This window comes from Pleurodeles waltl, chromosome 1_1, assembly GCF_031143425.1.
Source record: "Pleurodeles waltl isolate 20211129_DDA chromosome 1_1, aPleWal1.hap1.20221129, whole genome shotgun sequence".
NCBI classification, from domain to species: Eukaryota; Metazoa; Chordata; class Amphibia; order Caudata; family Salamandridae; genus Pleurodeles; species Pleurodeles waltl.
In genome coordinates, this window is record NC_090436.1 from 736,316,172 (window position 1) to 736,339,073 (window position 22,902).

Genomic DNA, 22,902 nt, shown 5'->3' on the forward strand with positions numbered 1-22,902 from the left:
AACACTGTGAATTCCAAAAGTCTCCTGGAGCCCTTAAAAATAGGATGGGTAACAACGGAATCCTTACTTTCAGTTAGTACACAAATAAAGTGATTAGTCATGTCACTACAGACCCTTCTAAAATCTTTGTCCCACAGTGATTGACTCTAGCACCTTTTTTATTTATTTTTATTCCATCCTGCTAGATATTGTACTCAAAGGCCTTAGGATATCCTGTCGTCACTACACTGAAAAACACCCAGGTCTACCTTAATTTATATTACCAGGCTGCCATCTTTAACACCAAAACATCCTTACATTACATTAATAAAAGTATGGATCAAAGCATATAAAATTAAATACTTTAAAGACTGAGTGTCTGATTTAGAGTTTTGAATACGGAGTTAAGGCCATAAAGATGGTGGAAGAATTGATGTTTGCTACCCTTCCTTTACACGGCCCACCAAATTGAGAGTTCACTGCTATTCATGCAGTGAACTCTGTGGGTTTACATTATGAAACCATTTAAAAGACTGGTATGCATCCGTCATGGCTGATGGACACTTACAGCAGCCTTTTAAAAGTCTTTTCTTTTCCAAAAATAAACTCCCAAAGTGTAAACAAAGAAAAAATATTTCCCTTAACCCTATGGGAGTTTTCTACAATTGTGTGGGTCATTTTTTCAATTTTACTGCAGTGATGGACAGTAAGAAAAGTCATCTGACAGTTCACTTTAAATATAAAAGATGATCAGATGGCATAACTCTGATGGTCCATATTTCCTTGGGCTTTCGGAGGAAGGTTTACACTGAAGAATACATTTTAATCTTTTGGTGTCAACATGAAGTCTACCTGACTCTAAATAAGGCAGGTGACTGAGACTTTGGCATACAGGGTAATCCGTCACTCTTGCAACGTAGGACACTATCTGCTAGGCTCCAAATCAGGACCTGAATTTCCTCTTCTCATACTGAAATTCAACCCAGAAACCAACTCACTCAGGTTCAATACCATCAAGAAGGTTCATTTAACCCCCAATCTTGCCACAACTGTGAAATCCTTGAGTTTCCTCCTGTCGGAAGACATACAGCTCAAAGATGCCATCCAAGGTCTAGCCAAATCTGTCACACAGTAGTAGAAACTAGCAGATGGAGTAATGGTTACTGTCTTGACTATGGCTTAGTCATCCTAATTGCCTTCCCAGAAATGAAACTTGTCATATTTTATGATGCTGCTATGTTCCTATACCTGCACCAAAAATGTGAACACATCACGTCTGCACATGCCTTCTGTTGAACTTGGCCCTCTGTGCAGGGTCCACCCCAAATTTTTTGCCTTAATCTCTCCTGAATTTAATTTGTGTTGGCGTTCGTACTCTGTGTATTCTACCACTGCTAACCAGTGCTAAGTTGCTTGTGCTCTCTCCCCAGAACATGGTATGATTGGCTTATACATAGTTGCCATATTTAATTTACTTATAAGTCCCTACATGTATCCAGGGCATGTAAATTAAACACTACTATTGGACCTGTAGCATTTCTTGCGCCACCCATTTAAGGAGCACTTTTAAACACGTCTCAGGCCTGCCATTGCAGGCTGTAGTGCAGTCAGTTTTAATCTGCCAATTCAACCTGGCAAAATAAACCTTTTCCTAGGCCTAAGCCTTCCTTTTCAATGTGTTTAAGACATCCCTAAGGCGGGCCCCATACAGCCCATAGAGCAAGAATCATTTCATTAAAAAAGTATAAATATATGTTTTAGGTTTTACTTGCCCTGGTAGTGAAAAACTCCTACATTCATGTCTCACTACTCTAAGGCCTTTCTCACCCCTAGGATAAAATTGGATTTCTTTATCATGTTTAATAAGTGCTAACATTTGATTGGGAACGTATAGGGATATCCAGTTTGGACTCTAATGAACTTTAATTCAAAATCTTCTTTAATGGGCAAGCCAGATATTTAGCCAGGATTCTGAAAATACCTTTTAGACATTGACATTTTCTTGTATGAACCATTTTGTGCATACTGCCAATTTCCTGTGTCACATGACTATGAATAGCTAAGCTGTTGGCCTTTGTATATTCCTCCCAGGCAGTTAGACAAAGGGAGACTAGATGTTGGCAGGATAGCTAACCTGCCAGGATGCTTGGGGAGGAGCTGTTCCCTGCCCCACTTACATTTTGAAGGGCTGCCCCAACCCACACACAAAGGTACCGAACACCTGTCTCTTATATCCTTAGACTACCTAGAGCCATGGCAGAGGAAGAAAAAAACTTTCCAGAACCATATCTAGGGGTAATATAGGGAGTCCCTCATTGCAAAGGCTGATAACCTTTAAATATTTGACACCCTGAACCACCTCTTCATATCTCTTCTAGACCTGTAGAAGACACAAAAGGTCTGCCCTGTTGGCTTGCTGTTAGAATGACTCCCCTGCTACCTGAGGAAGAAATAAGGACTGACCTGCTTCCTGAACCAAGGACCACAAGAATGACTCCACAGACTACCTGGCAGGCCTCTCTGTGAGCTACAGGAATGTAACAAGTCTCAGAGCCCTGTCCTGCAGCTGGCCAGCCCTGTCTGAGACCTGCTGGCCTCTGCTAGAGTGAGCCCGTGATCTCCAAGAGATGCTTCCCCAGGCCCTAGACCCTTCGCTGGTATCAGAGTGTGCTCCTCTGTAAAGATCTTGAAGTTTTGGGCTCTTTGTAACCGCAAAAAGGCCCATTCATGCTGAGACACTAACATCCACGACGAATGCCAACATGAAACTCTGGTGAACATGACTCTTCACACTACAGTGACCGCCAGTGACGACCGGCAACTCAAGATCCTGTGGTGGCTGTAAATAGAAAGCTCCAGCAACAACCGTCGATGAGGCCCAACCAGCTTTTCACTCTTAAGCGACGAACAGCTATGAAGCCAGGCCTGCTTTTCTTGCTACATCGACGACCATCCACGATGCTCTCCCTGCTTCTCGTGGCCTCCTACCCTGCGAACTGAACTCTTTGTGCCAAACTTTGAGATGGTATCTTTTTTAGAGGGACTAACTTGATTCCACATTGGGTCCACACATCCTGAACTTGTGACTTTCCCCTGGTCTAGCACGACCAGATGACCATGAGTGAAGCTTTGTGCTTTTATGAAAGTTTGAAATTCAATATCTTCAGTTCTACTTATTGGATTTTTGTTGTTCTGGTTTTATATTTATTCAAATCTTTTTTCTTGTGTTGTGTTTTCACTTTATTACTGTTTTTGTGCTGCATAAGTACATTATGCATTGCCTCTAATTTACTCTGACTGCTTTCGTGCCAAGCTACCAGAGGGTTAAGCACAGAGTAATTTAGTTACTTTTGTGGTTCAACCTGACATATTTTGTGGTTGAGAAGGGTTCTCACAGCCCCCAACCATTAACCCGATTTCTTACACCTTCATTGAAGGGTTCCTGATTGTAATGAAATGTAATAAAAACAATCATAAAGTTCGCTATACAGTGAGGCATTATTCACTAGGTGCTTTCGTGTACCTTAAATGGCTCCTATTAGAGCCATGTTGTTCTAAGAAACCATGTGCACCATCTATCAACTCTTAAAATTCCAAAGTCCTAGGTATCTCTACCATAGATTATCCTTATCAGGAGAGTATCATGTTCTGCACTGCAAGCACAAATGATGTCTCTACTCTCTCGTTTCGAGGTAGAAAACAACACTTTGTAAATCCACCTCTAATAATTAATCTATAGTATTCAGTATTCAGTCTGTGCAAATTATGAATGCTCATTCCAGTCTGATCTTTCATTTTCTTGCTAAGAGCTCGCGCCTTAAGAAATATCTAAATCTGAAATATAATATAATCACTTCAGGTGCATCACATCCTACTTTAAAGTGTTCTTGGCAATATTGGTGTTCATGATCGAATTTGTTGCATTGGTGTTCCCGCATCAGCCCCTCTCTGCATACCTGCATTGTGCTGTTTGTGGTCTATATCTCTATTATAGCTGTTTTTCACCCAAAATGTTATAAACATTAGGGTTTCTTTAGGCCCTGCAATCAGCCATTTTAATATAAAAATGAAGACTGTGATTTTAATTTCCTCCTATGTGAATTAATCAATGTATCCTTGTATCTCTTTATTTTTTGTCATCCCCTCAGTCTCAAGAAGTTTTGTGCTGCTAATAATATTTAAACTCAGAAACACCTGTAGTGTTTTCTATAACTGTTATACATTCTAGTCATATGTAATTCCTTTACTAGCCATGTAACTTTCTGTAAAACCAAAGTTGCTATAGACAACTGCCATGTTACGTTCTGTTGTGCATAACCGACTGGTGTATTCTCATGCATGCGGTTTAATGTATTTACTGACCCTATTTGCTTCATTGAAACACTACATCAAAATATTTTATTATGTTGATGCCACTGTCTATATCAGTCTACTGTTTAGTACTCTGACACTTAGTGTACAGGCTAGAAAATAACCCTTCCCCTTGTGAGAGGTGATGTCATAATGGGTCTGTGAGGATCGGATGTGCTAAAGTGTTTTTTTTGTTATTTCTTTTCTTTTTCAGAATTGTTAAACAGATTGACGTGATGAGTGGATAGTTGCCTTAAGTGACTTTCCCCGGTTCTTGGAGACCCACTAGGTTGATGGGTCGGTGTTTTGATTAAATTTGGGTGAGGTGAATAAAGTGTTTGCGCTTGTACAGCAATAGCTAATATGCAGATGATTGTGTTGAATGTGAGTTTAAAGGAGCAGAGATACTCAAATTAGTGGGCACACACCTATAGGTATGAAGGTAGGGAAGCGGCGTTCTTCATTTGAGTGTGGCACTTGATGCAGGAAAATGTATCCACGTGGTTGTCGATGACAGACTTAAGGAGAGAGGTCTAGGACTCCGGAGTATACAGGGAGTGCAGAATTATTAGGCAAATGAGTATTTTGACCACATCATCCTCTTTATGCATGTTGTCTTACTCCAAGCTGTATAGGCTCGAAAGCCTACTACCAATTAAGCATATTAGGTGATGTGCATCTCTGTAATGAGAAGGGGTGTGGTCTAATGACATCAACACCCTATATCAGGTTTGCATAATTATTAGGCAACTTCCTTTCCTTTGGCAAAATGGGTCAAAAGAAGGACTTGACAGGCTCAGAAAAGTCAAAAATAGTGAGATATCTTGCAGAGGGATGCAGCACTCTTAAAATTGCAAAGCTTCTGAAGCGTGATCATCGAACAATCAAGCGTTTCATTCAAAATAGTAACAGGGTCGCAAGAAGCGTGTGGAAAAACCAAGGCGCAAAATAACTGCCCATGAACTGAGAAAAGTCAAGCGTGCAGCTGCCACGATGCCACTTGCCACCAGTTTGGCCATATTTCAGAGCTGCAACATCACTGGAGTGCCCAAAAGCACAAGGTGTGCAATACTCAGAGACATGGCCAAGGTAAGAAAGGCTGAAAGACGACCACCACTGAACAAGACACACAAGCTGAAACGTCAAGACTGGGCCAAGAAATATCTCAAGACTGATTTTTCTAAGGTTTTATGGACTGATGAAATGAGAGTGAGTCTTGATGGGCCAGATGGATGGGCCCGTGGCTGGATTGGTAAAGGGCAGAGAGCTCCAGTCCGACTCAGACGCCAGCAAGGTGGAGGTGGAGTACTGGTTTGGGCTGGTATCATCAAAGATGAGCTTGTGGGGCCTTTTCGGGTTGAGGATGGAGTCAAGCTCAACTCCCAGTCCTACTGCCAGTTCCTGGAAGACACCTTCTTCAAGCAGTGGTACAGGAAGAAGTCTGCATCCTTCAAGAAAAACATGATTTTCATGCAGGACAATGCTCCATCACACGCGTCCAAGTACTCCACAGCGTGGCTGGCAAGAAAGGGTATAAAAGAAGGAAATCTAATGACATGGCCTCCTTGTTCACCTGATCTGAACCCCATTGAGAACCTGTGGTCCATCATCAAATGTGAGATTTACAAGGAGGGAAAACAGTACACCTCTCTGAACAGTGTCTGGGAGGCTGTGGTTGCTGCTGCACGCAATGTTGATGGTGAACAGATCAAAACACTGACAGAATCCATGGATGGCAGGCTTTTGAGTGTCCTTGCAAAGAAAGGTGGCTATATTGGTCACTGATTTGTTTTTGTTTTGTTTTTGAATGTCAGAAATGTATATTTGTGAATGTTGAGATGTTATATTGGTTTCACTGGTAATGATAAATAATTGAAATGGGTATATATTTTTTTTTGTTAAGTTGCCTAATAATTATGCACAGTGATAGTCACCTGCACACACAGATATCCCCCTAACATAGCTAAAACTAAAAACAAACTAAAAACTACTTCCAAAAATATTCAGTTTTGATATTAATGAGTTTTTTGGGTTCATTGAGAAGATGGTTGTTGTTCAATAATAAAATTAATCCTCAAAAATACAACTTGCCTAATAATTCTGCACTCCCTGTATTGACAAGTGTAGAGAGACACTTGGTATATGTTGTAATTCGTTCATTTAGTACACTGATCTGTCGAGATTGGCGAATTAAGTTGGCGAGAAATTGGTGTGAATGGAAATATACTGAAGACTTGGTGAGTACTAAGTGCACTAGACAATAATCCAAGGAACAGTGGAGTAGTAAAGTTCGTAGGTCGAAATTTACTCACGATTGTGGGAACTGTGAAAAAGGAGTAAGCAAAAGCTGAAGGTTTCTTTGGAAGGTTCTGAAGTGTTTGTATTACCCTACCTGTAGTAAATGAGCGAATTTGTTTTCTTATTTTGAGATAGCTCGCAAATTAATATTGCTTTGATTTTGTATGTGGATCGTGAAAGGGTTAGTACGATAGACATTGTCAGCATCTCAGCGAGGGTGATGAGGGCTGTGAATGTGTTGAGTGTGATGTAGTGATGCCGCACTGGGATTGTTTGGTTGGCAGAAAGGAGTAGCACGGGTTCGTCAATCAGTCCGATAATAGAGTAAAGCGATTGGAAGGCAAGGGGGGGTCGAAGAGAATTGTGGGATAGGAGTCACTTCACATGATTGGTTATTCTTTCCTTAACTTTGTTTTTTGATAGTTGAGGTGTTTTTGTTCAAATTGAGTTTGAAATTAATTTTCTGTGGATACCGTTTTTGAATAAATTGAGTCAAAAATGAAGTTTTTCAAAGCTTTAAAATGTGTGTTGAGAGATGATGAGTACATTCCAGTACTTGAAGGAGAGATTTGTCCGCCAGAAAATACTCCAGCATACATTGTGTTTGAGGAGAGAGGTGCAGTGGCATGTCTTTGGTTGAAGCATAGGGTCAAAATCACAAACAAAGGAGGTTGTTTAGCTTTTCCGGGACATGGTATGTTCAATTTAAGAGTTCTAGATAACTTGAGGACAAAGATGTACAGTCTTAAACCTCCACCAAGGCCAGCACAGTATGAAGCCTTGGGGGTGTGGGAGCTGGTAGTGAAGGAACAGCAAACTTTAAAATATGAAAAGAAAATGAGAAGGGTAGAAAATACATTGTCTGAAACGAGGCGGGATCAGGAACAGAAAAGGTGGAGAGAGGATACATTACATGGGGTTAGGTTATTTCTAGCAAGAACAAATGAAAATGAGGCAAAAACAAAAGATGGAAAGAAAACGAAGAAGGGTTCATTAGAACAGAACGCGTAAGAGCTGAAAAGGGTTATGTTTAACGATGATGAAACGGAGGAAGATGAGGTGGTTAACCATGTCGTAGAGACATATCATCCACCAGATGCGAGACAGCAGAACATAAATGGATTGAATGGGAGTGGTATGAGTAATATAATTCCTACTGCACCATTAACTTCAGAATCAGCAAGGGTTGACCTGAGTCATGAGAGAGTTCAGATGCAGAGTAGTTTTAATGACTCACTGAGCAACAGACAGCAGTTTGAAATAAACATTCCTGAGATACAGCCAGAGATCCAGACAGTGAAGACAACTGCAAATATAGTACTGTCACAGGATCATCATGGGCCAAAAATAAGAGAACCTGTACATATACAGATTCTACAAATGCAGAGCACAAGAGCAGGATAGACACCGGGAGCTGGAGCAATGATGAATCCAGATGCAATTACTGTACCTATCACGATGGGTCCAGTGACTTCATTATTTGTTTGTGTAGCCAATAGTGGAGAGAATACATTACTAAATGTGCAGAATAGACAGGGACCAAGTCTAAACTAGACAAATTCTCTGATAGATTTGTCACCTGTTGAGACATCAGGAACAATGGCCCAGCAACCAAGTACGAGTTCAGGGTGAGGAGCAGGTGCACAAGGTAGTGGAGTATCACTGAAAGGCTTGTCTGCACAAGAAATAACAAAATGGTCAGAGGACTTAAATAATTCAACACAACAACAACAGGAGAGAAAAGAAAAGGAGGAAGAAATGATAAATAGAGTGAGGTTAAATATGGAAGGGAGTGAACTTTTAGAGGGAACAATGGGAGTGAACAGACTTGACTTTTATACTGAAGGGCAATTGGGATATTTATGCAAAGTCATTACGAGAGGAGTGAACAGAGATCAGCAGTTACAAGATGTAGCAGATGATTACAACATTGATTTGACAAAAATGAAAACATTAAATAGGAGTTATAGAATAGGTTTGGAGGATGAAGACTTTGTTCACATGAGATCTGCAGGGATGAGGACACATCTCAAGGAGCTAATAGAGAAGGTGCAGGTTTGAATGGCATTGGATAAACGGGAGAGTAAATGGGACAGAAAAAGAGAAAGACCAAAGAAAGATGATGGGACACAGATGCAGTAAAAATGTTACCAATGAGGAAAACGTCAGGAGGGAATTTTATACAGGTACCATGGAACAGAAGTGACATCATAAGTTTTAAAAATGATTACCCAAGACTGAGAGAGAAGCCAATGGAGTGGTATCAGCGGACAGATAGGTTTGTGAAACTTTCAAAGTGTCCTTGGTAAGATTTGAATACTCTTTTTGACATTGTGGTACCAGCAGATTTGTGGGTTGAATGTAAAAGGAGTGTTGATTGGCTGACGAGTGAGCCGCAGAGAGATTTGAAAACAGGTGCACCGCCTCCTGAGGTAATTAAATATTACTATAAAGTCATTGAATTTCTGAAAAAGAGAGTTTCGCCAAAAAGCGTTGATTGGCAGCTCATTGATAGAACAACACAGGAGGGGAAGGAGTCAGTTCATGCGTATTATGAGAGATTGTTGAAGGCATTCAAACAATTTAGTGGTGCAGAAACTATTGAAAAAGAAAACATGAATCATTTGGTGTTCAGATTTGTAGATGGGGTGAAACCAGAAGTGAGTCAAATGATTAAGAGTCATTTGATATGTTGGAAAGCAAAGCTGATTGATGAGGTTCTGCAGTATGCTAAATACTGTAGTGATGAAATTGAGTTGAAACAGAAGAAGCTGAAAGAAAAGGCAATGGTGATGCAGATTAAGGCAGCACAGCCAAGAATGCAGGGACAGTTACAATAGTTGCCACAGGGAAATGGATTTTTTTCGAATCAAGGTCGTGGTAGTGGATGAGGAATGATGATTCCAGTAGTGAATAGAAATGAGAATTTGAGTTCAGTGGTAATGCAGGATGAGCAGCAGCAGCTTAAGTATTACCTTGCCACATTTGCTGTTTGCTGGGACATTGGAAAAGGCAGTGTCCGATGCTGATTCAGGGAGGAGGAATGGTTCAGCAAACAAATGGTGTTAATTCCTTTCAAGGCATGAGAGGACCTAGAATGGGAGGTCAAAATCAAAATTTTCAGAATATTGTGAATAACATGCAGGGTTTTCAGCCTTTACAGCAGGTGCAATAAATGCAAAATGTGCAAGCTCAGGTACAACAAGTACAAATGCCACATATGCAACAAATGCAGCCACAGGTGCAGATGGTACCTGTACAGCAACTGCAAATAGCGAGACAGGTTCAAATGATACAGAGCCCAATGGAACAGCAACAGGTTATTCTTTTGCAGATGGTCACGAATCAGAGTAAAAACAAATGCGTAAAAACAGTTGAGCAATTTCCCTTACAAAGTGAGAATAAAATAAACGCTGAATGGCCTTTGAGTAGTTCAGATGAGGAGGAGTTCATGATGGGTGCATCATTAGATGTGGATCAGAGAGGTCCTTATGTGCAAGGTGAAGTGCATGGCCGTGAGATTAGTTTTTTGGTTGACACAGGAGCAACGCACTCAAAGATAAGGACAGTATAAGTACCAGACATACCTGTTTCTGAGAGGGCAGTGCAGATAGTAGGGGTTGCAAATAAACAGTTGGTTAACGCCCTTACAGAACCAGTTCTAGTGAAGATTGGACATTTTAGAGACTATCATACTTTTGTTGTCTGTGATTCCAGTCCAGTACTGTTGTTGGGAAGAGATTTGTTGTGTAAAATAAACTGTTTGATTATGTGTTCCACAAAGGGAATTACAATGGAGACCATTAGTGTTGATGAAGAAGATTTGTCAGCCGATGAAGGGAAAAGAATGAGAGTTTGTGAGCTAGCTTTGTTGGATGTGGAGGATGACTAGGTGGTCGACGGAGATGAGACTCACGAAGAATACAATCTGGGGGACTTAAGGAGTTTCTTTCCAGTGTTCAAAAAGAAAGACTTGCCAAATGATTTGCAGGAAAGGGTTAAACCAAAGGTTTGGGATATTTCAGGAAAGGATATTGGTTTGATTAAAGGAGTTGAGGGAGTCAAGGTGGCAGTAAAAGAGAATGTGGTGTTCTCACAAACAGCTCAATACCTGATGACAAATGATTTCGTGGAAGGAATAAGACCACTGATAGAACAGTTTTTGGAACAAGGAGTTTACAAAGAAGTGATGAGCAGTCCATGTAATTCACCAATCATGGGTTTGAACAAGCCGAATGGGAAAATATGTTTGGTTCTGGATTTAAGGAAAATAAATGACATTGTGATAAAGTGTTGTCCAGTGGTACCAAATCCAGCAGTGATGAAGTTTCAGATTCCATGTGATGCAGAATGGTTTACAGTCATTGATCTGTGCCAAGCATTCTTCTCAGTACCTCTTCATGAGGACAGCAGATATCTCTTCTGTTTCAAATTCCTGACTAGAGTCTACTGGCGCAGGATTCCTCAAGGGCTTTCAGAATCACCATTGATTTTCAATCAGATTCTGAAAAAGAACTTGGAGTCGTTGGTGATGCCTTTTCAGTCGACTTGGGTACAGTACACTGATGATTTGCTAATTGCAGCGAAAACAAAGGAAGGGTGTAGGGAGATTGCAGTATTGTCAGCAAGAGGTGAAATATCTGGGACATTTGATTGAGAAAGGGTCAAGGAGAATTTCCAGAGAGAGAGTGGCGGCAATAATGAAAATGAAAATGCAAGTTCCCAAAAGGAGTTGAGAATGTTCTTGGGAATAGTAGGTTATTGTTGACAGTGGATCCCGAATTTTTCAGTGGTTTCAAAGCCATTGCAAAGATTGACACATAAGGATGTTTCAGATCCTATAATGATGAATGAGCAGTATGTGAAAGCTTTTACTGATCTGAGAGAGAGTGTGTGTCAAGCACCAGCTTTAGGTATGCCTGACTATACAAAACCTTTCCTATTGTTTTGGCATGAGAGAGATGGATATTCGTTGTCTGTCTTAACACACAAATATGTTGGTGTCAATCACCCGGTAGTGTATTTTTCAGCTACCTTGGATAATGTTGCAGCAGCCCTACCCTGATGCCTGCGAGCAGTCGCAGCCGTTGAGCAGAGTATACCTCAAAGTGAAAATATTGTGATGGGTTATCCTCTGACAGTGATGGTACCTCATTCAATAGAGATCTTATTGACAAGGTCAAAGATACAATATTTGGCAAATGCAAGATTGACTCATTATGAGACAGTTATTCTAGGGGCACCAAATGTGACAATATAAAGGTGCAAAGTACTTAACCCGGCAACACTATTACCAAATAAGGGGGAAGAAGTGTCCAAAATAGATCATGTTGAACATGATTGTTTGGAAGTGACAGAACTGTGTACCAAACCAAGAGATGACATCAAAGATACCTGTTTAGGAGACAATGATCACATTCTTTTTGTTGATGGTTCTTGCTTACGAGACAACAGGGTTGCATTGAGAGCGGTGTGTACAGTCATAGGCACGCATGAAGCATCATAACTTAAAGGCATGATATCCGCACAAGCCTCGGAGTTGGTGGCTCTTACCAGAGCATGTCAATTATCAGATCAAATGAAGGTTACAATCTACACCGATAGTCAATACAGATTTGGTATTGTGCATGATTTTGGGCAAATTTGGTCACAGATGGGGTTCCTGACTTCTTCTTTATCACCTGTAAGAAATGGAGAAAGAATACATGATTTGCTTCAAGCAGTACAGAAACCTGAGAAAATTGTCATGGTCAAATGCAGTGCACACCAGAGGGGACAGGATTATGTAACACTGGGAAATGCTTATGCAGAACAGGTTGTGAAATTGTTTGCCCCAAATGGAATTTAATTCAAGGGAAATTGAGAATTAATGTCTGAAAACAAGAAATGTATGCCAATTTCACTGTGCAGATTGGAGGCACTAGATGAATTAAAAGCAATACAGAACAATGTTCCAGAAGAGGAAATGAGAGATTGGATAAAACATTGATGCATACAAAGGGAGGATGAGATCTGTGTGACAATAGAGGGAAAGGTAGTATTGCCAAATAGTCTACTGATGCAAATGGCGAGATGCTACCATGGTCAAACACATATTGGAAGAGATGCAACGATCAGGAGTTTTAAACAATTCTGGTACAATCCAAAATTCAGACAAGTGGCAGAGCTGGTGTGCCATAGGTGCATAATTTGCCAACAGATGAATGTCAGAAAAGGAACAATTGTCAACATTGGTCACTTAGGTATGGCAGGAGGTCCATTCAGTAGAATGTAAATGGATTTCATTGAAATGCCTGCATGTGCTGGTTTGAAATATGTGTTGGTGATTGTGTGCGTTTTCAGTAATTGGATTGAGGCTTACCCAACAAGAAGAAATAACAGTCTAACTGTGGCTAAATTGCTTTTGCGAGAACTAATTCCACATTTTGGTTTTCCGGTTTCAATTGAATAAGATAGGGGTACACATTTCAATAATGAGGTGAAAATTGCTTTTTTCGGCATTAAACATCCAGCAGAGATTGCATTGCAGCTATCACCCAGAAGCTTCATGTCTGGTAGAACAAATTAATGGAACGTTGGCAAAAGTGTGTGCATCAACAAATTTGAAATGGGAGATGTGTTACCTCTAGTACTAATGTCAATGAGAAGTACACCTGACAAAAAGACTGGATTATCTCCACATGAGATATTGATGGGGAGAGCAATGAGATTGCCAGCAAAACCTGCAAACGCACTTGTGAATATTACAGATGATATGGTGCTAGATTACTGCAAAACCTTGGCTGATGGGGTTCAGTCTTTTTCTCATCAGGTGGAAGTTGCAATAGCCCAACAAACACAAGGTCAAGGACATAGTCTGAGAGCAGGAGACTGGGTGCTTATTCGGAAGCACGTCCAAAAGTCTTGCCTTGAACCACGCTGGAAGGGAACATATCGAATTGTGCTCATCACAACAACTGCTGTGAAGTGTGCTGGTTTGCCAAATTGGGTGCATGCGAGCCATACGAGGAAAGTGCATGATCCAACAGAAAGGGAAGAGGGACTGTTGAGGTTACCAACAGTTGAGAATCCTGGAAACAAAGAAAAGGAGCATGTGCAAAATATCGAGAATGAAACAGATTTACCTACTCCAATAACAGATGAAAGAGAACAAAACAGAGAAGAGGTTGAGCAAGCTGCAAAAGGAGTAGAAGAATCAGTCCAAGAGGAAAGAAGTGAGACTGATTTTGATCCGAGGAGAGTATCCTCGAAAGAGAGTGAAAGACAAGAGACAACAGAAGAAAGATCTGCTCAGAGGAGGTGGACCTCAGTAGCAGGTGGTTTGTCAAACGAAACCGAAGATGAGACAGACCCCGTTGGGAAAGGAATTGAGAATAGTCCCGTCCCAGTGGATTATACTCTTCCAGAACCAATTGTGAGAATGTCTGAAGAGAAAGGTCCAAATGCAAGTGAAGACTCAATATTGAGAAGACCACTGACAGAAGGAACATTGAAAGGAGACAATTGGCCAGAGAAAACTGCAGGAAAGGGAAAGATCGATGTGATACCATTAATACCAGAGGAAAGAGAATTACCTGGAGAAGAACGTACTAGTGGAGAAGACAGTAAAAGTGGAAGACAACCAAAAAGAAAAAGAGTTGCAAGCAAGAGATATGCTGGACCTGAATTGGCATATTTAAATACAAGTGACTGGCAAGAAGAATTTTTGAGTTATTGTTTTGACAGAGACTTCGAAAATTCTGACTTTGGGATGTGAAGATTCACAAAAAAGCGATATTGGGTTAAAGAAAATGGAAAATGGAGTATCAAATCTTATGCTGCAAAGACAGAAATTGAGAATTACAGGAGAAGACAAATGAACAACTGAAAATAGACAAGCTGCTATACAGGATTTGACAAAGGAACTGTCCAAGAGAGAATGAATTCTTCTTTTTAAAAAAAGGAGGGATTTTTTAAGTGTTTTTTCTTAAATTTGGAAACTTTTGTTTTTTTGTATTTTTTCTCTAACATAGAAAATGAGTAACTCACACAACCAAAACTGTAGGATTAGTTGTTGCAAAGTGCTTAGTATTGGTTTAGCGGTAACAAGTGTGTTGATATGTTTATTGTTATTTGTGGGAGTGTCTGTTTATAAGATTGATGGAGGAAATCAGACTGCGAAAATAAGTTCTCTGGACTTGGCTGACAACTCATTCACTAAAGATAGATTTAGGATAGATGTCTAATACTTGCATGAGGAAAAATAACTTTCTTCTAATGTTTTCTATCACCTATTGCATGCGTATGTTGAGGGGATGGATGCGACTGATTGATATGTATGTACGCAGATTCCAACTTCAGTAAAAAGAGGAACTACTTATCATAGGTTACCTGTGACCGATGCTATAAGCTGCAGTCTTTTGCTAACACATTTCTATAATCAAGAATATATTCAATATTTGTATTCAAACTATGATATGGTATTATCCTTTGTACCTGTCATAGGATATTTGAATAAAATAGCCAAAGAAAATAACATAGTAATTATGAGAGATTTCTTTGAGCCTACTTTAACTTTTGGGATGGCCTTTGCTCATCGTAACAACTTGCCTTGTTTACTAACGCCAGTAGAAAAGAAATTCTTAGATAATACAGAAGACTGAAGGAGAGAAATAAAGGCAAAGATGGATAAGGGAATTATTAGTAGAAGGCGTGGAATAGGTTATGCTTATACTGACATCACTAAACAGGGTAAACTAATAATAGATGCTGAGCATGTAGGAAAACTTTGTATACAAAGACCTTGGGGTAGAAATGATTGAGTGTTTCTTTGAAAGAGTGAATGTAGACATGTCTTATGTTTAAGAGTAAGTGGGATTTTATGCTAAATTGACAAGATCCTTCGATACCTGTTATTTACTATATTTGTGCAGGAAATGCATATTACCGTCTTCCTAGAGGATGTTATGGGACGTGTTATTTGGGAATAGTTTTTCCAAAAATCTATCAGTTGGAAGACTTAAGTGAGATTCCTGATTTAATGAAATTTCAAATGAGACACAAATGAGAATCAATTTTTTAGCACTGTGGGAGACATATTTGGGGCTATAATTACTTCAGTGGGAGTAGCCCTAAACTCAATTAAGATTCAGAAGTTGTCGACAATAGTGGATAACATGTTGACAAGATATTCCGGAGCTATTATTCTTCTGGACACAGAGGTGGCTGCTGCAAGAGCTATGGCGAAAGAGGGCGGAGTTTGTAAATTGTTAGGTTCTAATCATTGTTGCTCTTACGTCCCTGATGATTCAGGGAAAGTTAAGGAATTAATCACTAACGTGACTAACACTTACAATAAAGATTTGAAAGAACTAACAGAAACTACAATTTGGGAAAAGGCTGGAAAAGGAATTGAAGCTGTGGGAAATTGGTTTAGCAATGTGGGAAGAAATTTTATTTTGACAATAGCAAAATGGGTGTCAATAATTGTATTCTGTTTAATTGGAATTTGGGGAACCTATAAAGTTATAAAATGCATTAAGAAAAGAAAATTAGAAAGGAATAAACAAAATTTAGAAATAGAAATGAATACATTTTACTAGGAAAATATGAAGAGAAAAAGAAATAATTTAGAAATAAATGAAAAAAGTTTTGAATCTGATGATAATAAATAAATGTATTAAAGAGTGATGTGGTGACATGAATAGTCATCTGAGAAGGAATTTTGAGAGCATACATTTTCCAATGTGTTTATTAATGATTTTCATATTAAAAATGTGTAATGAACTTATGTGAAAAACTAGAAACTTTTGAAATTTCAGTTTTCCTGTTCTTGGCCAAGCAAAATAATACTCAGACGTTTAGTTTCCATCATTCAGAGTTTTCATAATAAGTGTTTTCGAAGTTTTTGTAGACGTATCCAAAGCGACCTCTAGTGGGTTGCAGTGTTATGTCTTACAAGATCGTGTATTAACCAAGCATTGCATAAGTTGAAATGTCCTATTGTTTGAGAAATGTTAATAATATCTAGGGGCATATTTATACTCTGTTTGCGCCGGAATTGCGTCGTTTTTTTTTACGCAATTCCGATGCAAAACTAACTCTATATTTATACTTTGGCATTAGACGCGTCTAGCGCCAAAGTCCATGGAGTTTGCGTCATTTTTTAGCGTGGACACCTGCTTTGCGTTAATGATATGCAAGGTAGGCGTTCCCATCTAAAAAATTGACTCCGAGGCATGTGCGCCGTATTTACACTCCCGGGCAAATTTCACGCCCGGGAGTGGGCGGGTCAAAAAAAATTACGTACTGCCGCTTTTGCGACGTTTTTTAGCGCCTGGACAAGGCAGGCGTTAAGGGACCTGTGGGCTCGGAAGGAGCCCAGAGGTGCCCTCCCATGCCCCCAGGGACACCCCCTGCCCACCCCAGGAGGACACCCAAGGCTGGAGGGACCCATCCCAGGGACATTAAGGTAAGTTCCGGTAAGTATTTTTTTTAAAAAAAATTGTAGCACAAGGGGGCCTGATTTGTGCCCCCCTACATGCCACTATGCCCAATGACCATGCCCAGGGGACAGAGGTCCCCTGGGCATGGCCATTGGGCAAGGGGGCATGACTCCTGTCTTTGCTAAGACAGGAGTCATTTCTATGGGGGTTGGGAGTCAGAAAAAATGGCGCAAATCGGGTTGAGGCGAAAAATGTGCCTCAGCCTGACTTGCCCCATTTTTTGGCGCCCAAGCTCCATATCGCCCTACGCCGGCGCTGCCTGGTGTACGTCGTTTTTTTCCACGCACACCAGGCAGCGCCGGCGGCTAACGCTGGCTAACGTCATTGATTAACGTCATTGATTAAATACGGCGCCCGCATGGCGCTTCAGAATGGCGTTAGCCGGCGCTAATTTTCTTGACGCAAAACTGCGTTAGCGCAGTTTTGCATCAAAAAGTATAAATATGGCCCCTAGTCTTTCCTCGAGGATGGAAGTAAAAGAAACAGTAAAAGTTTTTTCCTGAGAACAAGATACTCGAGAGGTGATGAGACAATGGAGTTACGGACGAGACGGAAGAAGTAAAGATACAATGAAAGAAAATGTTATAGTTAGCATAGATTTGTTGAGTTTCGGTCATGAATTTAGTTGTCGATTTGCTGAAATGAAACCACCCGATAGACTGACCAATCAGGAGTTAATTAGAATTTATTATAACAACCTGAGTAGAGTGATTAGGAGGGCTTCTGGTACTTGTGCTTCTTCTTAGACACACTTCTTCTAGTGTTAAGTCATTGAATTGGAGAGCAGACGAGGTTCAAGTTTGATGGTTCGAGACTAGCTGTCATTAGGCTCAAATCGTCTAATGATATAACTGATGGTGTCCTCAAGCTGAAACACATCATTTGCTGTTACTAACTTTGTGGTAATGTATGTTATTAAATGTGAATTTTGTCTCTTTTGCTTTCCAGGTACCAGCTGCAACTAATGATTTTATTGCTGCACATCAATAGTTTTTTATATATTATAATCAAGTTAGGAGTTTTCTAAATTTGTGTTACTAAATTCTTTTCACATGAAGCACAACATGTTAATGCTAATTTGTGGTTAGTTAAGGAATTAATCTTGATATGCTCATGGTTTGTTTTGAGATCATTTGATGCTGAACTAATGCATACTTTGCCATTATTACCAGTTTTTGTATTATTAATAAGTGTGATTCTCTTGGAGATAATTTGTTTACTTGTATTAATTAAATTGAGATACATCTGTCATTTCAACCAATGACTATTGATCTTATATGCCTGTCATTTGTGTTTGAGAGTTATTTTCGTGACATTAGCATTGTTAATATGGGGAAATAAATCGATGAATTCTTATTACAAAACTGGTGTAGTTATTGACTGAAGCTTTATAATATTGTATGTTGTTGATATTGATGGTCCTCACACCTCCCATTGGTGACATCCCCTCAAACCTATGTCGATCCAAACCATTGTCCTGTAGCGCAGAATCCACTATTCAGTATTGATAATAGCTAGTATTTTGTGGCGCGCTCGCACCCTTTAGCCTATAAAGGAGCTTCTCCCTCATTAGGCGACAGATTTCTAAGAATATTTTCCCATGTCGTAGAACTGCATCCTTTCTTTTCTGGCTTTAATCTTCTCTGGGACGATGCTTGCGAGAATGAGCATACTTCTCTGAAGTTCCACCAATGCTCCACAATCCATCAGTGTGAAAATGACATTTGCTGTTTCTCTGGTGAAACATTTCACAGAGGTCTTCTCCATTTTAACTCCTGAGAGACATGATTGTACCTTCAATGACTCCTCCAACAGGCTCGAATTTTGGGGCATATTTTTATTTCCTAGCCCCACCTGGCCACATTAATTGTTCCTTTAGAACTACTGAGCCAGGTCACGGTTACCTGCATGGTGAGAGATTTGACCTCATCTTTGTCCTTGTCTGAACACCTTGAGGCATATTTACAAGCCTCTTGCATCACTGATGTGTCAAATATTTTGATGCTCCTGCGGTGCAGACTCATAATTACGAGGCCACGCAAAGCCACTCTGCGTGTCTTTTCATGGGCTAATAGATATGATGTAAGGCAACGGAGGACAAGTCGCTGCATTGCCTTATACTGCATCAGGGGACGGTCCATGGGTTTTCACATGCAACACCCATGGATTTTTACGCATTCCCAGATTTACAGGGACATGTAAACCTGGGAATGTGTCAAAGCTGTACGCTTCCCCAGGGGAGGCGTACTGAGGAGAAATATCTTTATTTCTCCTTGTTTTTTCCTCTTTCGAAGTGTGCTGCATTCTGCAGCACACATAGAAATAGGAAAGTGCCTCCATGGATTATTTTTGTGCAGCAAGGCGTTCCTTCCTGCACAAAAGAATCCTGCCAACAACGCAGACACTCATGCACTATGGTGTAAGAGTGCCTGCGTTGTCTCTAGGCACCAAAATGTGCACTGGCACTGGCTGAAAGGACAGGAATGCACCATATCTCTTAAATATTCTACATTCCTGCCCTTTAAAATTGCAATAGGGCAGCATGGCAAAAAGACTTGCAGCACTGTCTTACGGAAATTTTATGTAAATATGCTCCCTTGTTATGTGGTGCCAGTGTATGCTTTTTTCAAGCCGTGCTGATTGGTAACTCTATGGTGAAGGCTGGATCTGATATTTTATAAAATAAGGGAAAATTACCCATGGTAGTCTGCTAAGGAAAGTTTCAATACAGATATAGAGTAGATATAACAACTCCTCCTAAAGACACCTTGGTTGCTATACCTCATTGCTATTCCTTCCTCAGACTGAGGAAACTGATGTTGTAAATTACATCTGCACTGTTTCAAAGTCTGCTAAGATTGAGATATAATTTCTTTTTTTGGAAGATTGAAAGACTTTTTAAATATCTCTGTTTTCTTTGTTTGAAAACATCCGCTGTGAGAACATAGGGCCTGATTTAGAGTTTGCCATCACAAAAGTGTCCTATCCACGTTATTACGAGTGCATTAATACATAATGCTCTTGAAATAAGGTGGATGGGATGACCCTCATGTTTGTTAAGGATTCCCCATCCACTAAACTCTAAATCAGGCACATAATTCCTTAAATGTGATGCAGGGTACATTCTAGCAGTGTCATGCCTAAAAATCTCTTATCTCACAATTGTTTATCTCCGCAATGAAAAGTTGAAATAATCTTCCTGAGCATCTTAGTAAAGAAGCTAATCTTCTTAGAATCAAGAAATGTTTGAAGACTGGGGTTTCCCCCCAAACATGTTTAGACATGGTAACCCACCCCAATGTAGTTTATGTTTAGGACTCTTGGGCCTCATGTACGAAAACTGCATTTGGTAGAAGTGATTGCAATCTGCACACTGACATAGACAACCTCACCAACCTCGGACTCAAACAACTGATCACCACACCCACCCACTCAACAAGACACACACTTGACGCTATTTTCACCTCAAGCCAACACATAGCCTACACCCACACCACTGAACTCCTCTGGACTGACCACCACTGCGTCCACTTCTCCTTCACCAAACCCCCCACACACTACCATCAACACACCACACCCTACTGCATGTGGGACAAGATCCCCACGGAACGACTAAACTCCTAACTGGCCCACAACCCCCCCACGTCAACGACCCGAACACAGGAGCACACAACCTCTCTGAATGGATCACTACCTGCACAGACACACTAGCCCCCCTCAGAAAACACATCGCCACCCGCAACATCAAGAACGCCCCATGGTTCACCCCTGAACTCCAAGACTCCAAGCGCAAATGCCGCCAAGCTGAGAGAATATGGTGACTAGAACCTTCCACAACCAACTTCTCCACCCTCAAAACCACCATTCGCACCCATCACCAACTCATACGAACCGCCAAAAGAGATCACTACAAGACACGCCTTGACATCAACTCTCAAAACAGCAAAGAACTCTTCACCATCATCAATGAACTTGCAAAACCCAAAGCCAGCAACATAGACCCCACACACACACAGCCCCTATGTGACGCCCTCTCCAACCACTTCCTCCACAAAATTCTGAACATCCACAACAGCTTCATACCACACACACCCACCACACACACCCCTCACTCACCCAACCCCCACTCATGACCCCCCACCACACTCTCCACTTGGACCCCCACCACACACGAAGAAACCGAAAAATCCATGAACTCCATCCACTCCGGATCCCCTTCCGACCCCTGCCCACACCACATCTACAACAAAGCCAGCCCAACCATCGCCCCCATACTCTGCAACACAATCAACTCCTCTTTTGACTCCGCCACCTACCCAGACCCCTGGAAGCACACGGAAATCACTGCTCTCCTAAAAAAAAAACAAGCCGTCCCGGAGGTCCTCTCCAACTACCGCCCCATCTCCCTCCTCCCTTTCCCCGCCAAGTTTGCAGAGAAATTAGTTAACGCCCGCCTATCCCACTTCCTCGAAGCAAACAACACTCTTGACCCCTCACAATCCGGGTTCCGCAAAAACCACAGCATGTAAACCTCCCTCATCGCATGCACTGACGACATCAGGACCAAAGTCGACAAAGGCGAGACCTTCGCACTCATCCTCCTTGACCTCTCTGCAGCCTTTGACACCGTCTGCCACCACACACTCCGCACACACCTCCACAACATAGGAATTCGCCACAAAGCCTTAGACTGGCTCACCTCCTTCCTCACCAACCGGAGCCAGAGAGTCAGTCTCCCACCCTTCCACTCCAACACTACCAAGATCACCTGCAGAGTCCCCCAAGGGTCCTCCCTCAGCCAAACACTCTTCAACATCTACATGATCCCTCTAACCAACATCCTCCGAGCACACGGAATCACTATCCTCTCCTATGCAGATGACACCCAACTCATCCTCTCCCTCACCCGCAACCCCACCACCGCCAAAACCAACCTACATGCCGCTCTCCTTGACACCGCCAACTGGATGACCACTAACCACCTCAAGCTCAACTCAAACAAAACCGAGATCATCATCTTCGGCCCCAACAAAACCACATGGGACGACTCCTGGTGGTCCACCGCCCTAGGCCCCGCACCCACCCCCGCAAACCACGCACGCAACCTCGGCATCATCCTTGACACTTCCTTCTCCATGACACAGCAAATCAATGCTCTAACCTCCTCCTGCTTCCACACACTCCGCACTCTAAAAAAATCCTTCAAATGGATTCCCCCAGAAACCAGAGAGACAGTCACCCACGCACTCATCAACAGCAGACTGGACTACGGTAACGCCCTCTACGACGGCACCACTCTCAAACTCAAACGCAAACTCCAGAGAATTCAGAACGCAGCAGTACGCCTCGTCCTGGGCCTCCCCCGCCACGAACGAATCTCACCACACCTCAAATCCCTTCACTGGCTCCCCATAGACAAGAGAATCACATTCAAGATCCTCATCCACGCACACAAATCCCTCCACAACACCGGCCCAACCTACCTAAATGAAAGAGTTAACTTCCACACGCAACCTCCGATCAGCTGACCTCGCCCTAGCCACTGTACCCCGCATCCAACGCACCACCACAGGAGGCAGGTCCTTCTCCTACCTCGCCCCCAAAACCTGGAACTCACTCCCCACCGACCTTCGCAAACCCAACGACCTCCTGGTTTTCAGAAAGAACCTCAAGACATGGTTGTTCGATCAGTAACCCTCCCTGCCCCCCACCACCTGATTCCCCCCCACCAGCGCCTTGAGACCCTCACGGGTGAGTAGCGTGCTCTACAAATTGTTTTGATTGATTGATT